This window comes from Chaetura pelagica, unplaced genomic scaffold, assembly GCF_000747805.2.
Source record: "Chaetura pelagica isolate M959 unplaced genomic scaffold, ChaPel_1.0 scaffold170, whole genome shotgun sequence".
NCBI classification, from domain to species: Eukaryota; Metazoa; Chordata; class Aves; order Apodiformes; family Apodidae; genus Chaetura; species Chaetura pelagica.
The window spans coordinates 145718-148703 of record NW_009952048.1 but is presented as its reverse complement, the minus strand read 5'-3'; positions in this window follow the sequence as shown (position 1 = coordinate 148703).

Here is a 2986-nt window from a genome sequence, read left to right as displayed (position 1 = left end):
AAAGCAGTGTTAAATGTTTGGTTAAAAGCAAAAACTCATAATAGGAGGGATCTTGCTGCACTGTCTGGATTATGCAATAGAGCAATGTTTCCCAACAAGTTTATAGAGATGAGGAGATGGAAGAAAAAGCAGTGTTAAATGTGGCAAATACACTTCTTTTAAGTTGAGAGTGAGAAGCAGCTGCAATTACTGACTGCAAACATCTACCCTCTTGAATGAACTTAACTGCTTACATTTGCTGGCAGTAGCACAGTTTTCCTTGTGACGGGGAACTCCTGTAGCCAGTAATTACAGCAACTTTGCTGCTCCCCCAAAAAGCTGGAAACCTGAGACAGTGTTAAGGCAATTAAGCATTTACACAAATGAGCCAAAGGGAAGATCTGTTTTCAAAAACTCAGAGAAACAGTGCATGTCTGCTAACTTCCAGAAACTGGGAAATGGCCAGCAACAGGACAGCCCAGCTTCTAAACCTGCAGATCAGTTCAAGGGACTCAAGTATGAAGCAGAAATAAGATTAGCAACCAGTCTAAGCCTCTGGAACCATTTGAAACACCACACACAATTTATTTCTCAGCCCGTGGAGAAACTGTATGATGGAAAAGACTCAGTGAGTCAGAAGCTAAGCTGAGGTCAGACAAGCTACCCTAACACACTTGACCATAAATCTGGCCCTTGGGATCTGAGGACTATGGTTAATCAGTGGCAGAACCAAATAAGACACCTGCAGTAAAACAAAAATAAAAGTATTAAAAATTATCCTTTGAACTGAAATTATAGTTGGGTGAACTATTTTTTAACTAATCCTAACTTGACAATGCCAGACTACTGTTTTGCCTTCCACAAAATACAGTTCCACAAAATGTTTCCATTTTTTGTGCAACTTGCACTGGATTTTTATTGCATAGTCATGTAAGGAACTATTATCACAGTGGGCACGCAGAGAGGATGCAGTTTTAACTTCGTAATTCACCACTGTTTGTTTGCTTTTCATTCAGTATGAAACTGTTAACCTCTAAAAAAACATAACCAAGAATATGGCTAAATATTTATTATCATAATCTCATATTTCACATATTTGTGAGTTCAGAACTGAAACCCTATCTAAAGCAATGCCTCAGCCAAAGTGGATGTGGCAGACGTTCCGTTTCTTTCTTACTTGGTGTCTTTGTCCCCATGGACACGTACGGATGACACGGATCTGAAACTAGATGTGCAAAACCAGAAGTATAGAGATTTTATACCTTTTCATTTTACCATTAATTCTTTGAAATTATTCTACCAATACGTGAAGCCTTGTGTTTTAGCAATCTGAAGGGAAAGAAGCGTGTTGGGTGTACACGTGCCACGCGTTTAAATGAGAAGCCGGTGACTACAAAATCTGCTTCCATCTGAGTCACTAAAGGCTTCCCACCCGTGTCAGTGGAGCCAGAATTTTACCTTATAATCTGGGGCTCTCTCCAACAGGATCTATTTCAGAATCTGTGCCCACCCTTCTGCTTTGTTAGCACTGCCACCCAAATTGCCACGTTCCCGGCTGGAATTCACGCCTAGCCCTGCTCTCCGCTGTTTTTCAGCTCCGCTGCGAAGAGCTCGAGAGAAAACTGCTGCAACTGGTTGGCATTAGAAGGAAATAAAAATCTTTTAAGTGGCTATTGTGCATGTCATTTGAATGCACTGGATGACATTTCAACACCAGGCGATGCCTCCTCTCCACCACAGCCATCAAGAGTGGTTGGGGTTTTTGCTTCGGTTTGGTTTTTCCTTCCCATATGGGCACTGAGGTTTCCAAGAGCACTGATCCCTCGGCACATTTTCCTATACTTTGTAGAAGCCTCTTCCTTTGAACATCTTTCTGCAAACAGAAAGGCTTCAATGTGCAACAGTTTTTCAGCAGCCTGCAGGACCGGGCCCTTGATGTGATTATTTGATTATAGATGAAGTAACTCCGACGATCAATGAATGATGTCACAGACACCACTTTGAAGTTAATAGCGAAATTTGCATTGGCTTAAATCGGAGCGGGATCAAGGCAAGCAGCATCAGACTGACACCCCCTAATTAACTTCCATATCTCGTTAAATGCTCATGCCTGGCTCCATGCTTTTTCATGAGACAAGGGAAAAGAGCAAGCTCTGGAAACGGGCGTTTCCACCAGCAGAAGGCTGTCACACTTAACAAATTGTCCTAGGATATTAGTTTCCGTGGGCATCCTGCCCTTGATCAGCTCCCACACTTCCCACAGACAGCAGCACAAGTTGTGCAGGAAGATGAAATAACCGACCCATCACTTCCAAATGGAAACACAATACTCCATCTGCAGAGGAGAGGCCTGACTGAGGGAAGTGCTGCAGCACCTTCAGCAAAGTGATTCCTGCAGGCTTGGGCAGAACACGCACAGCTCGTGTTTCTTTGCTTCTTTGAATTTAAGCTGTAGCTTGTGCTGGCACAAGGAAATCTGGGATATACACAGGCTGCACTGGAAGCAGAGTCTTTACCTCTCCAGCTAGCAGGAGGAGAGAGACAGTAATAACACTTCAGCTGGTTTCTCAGCTCGCAGTGAGTATCCAGCACTCACTGAGGAAAACTTCCTTTCAGAATCTCTTCATTCCACGGCTGCTCAGCACGGAAGCACAACGTGTGTGTGAACAACGTCCGTCTGCGCCCTTCCGTGAGCTCCTTTTATTTCCCCGTTCACTAAACGCTGCCGTAAGAACTCCTGAAGCAACGCGGCTCTCCCAACAAACACGGCTACAGAGCCGGGCCGGGGAGCGCACGCAGGCCCAGACCGCAGCTGTTCCGTGCTTAGCGGAGGGACAGCGGCCAGGGAAACGGGCCAGTAATTCCCTGCCTCCTTCAAGCGTTCCCAGAGATGCGCTGGGAGCGCAGGGACCCGCACCCCGGCCGGGGCGGGGGGTCTGTGCGGGGCCGAGAGGGGACGGAGCGGTTGTGGCCTCTGCCCTGGGGAAAGCCAGAGGCTTTGCAGCCT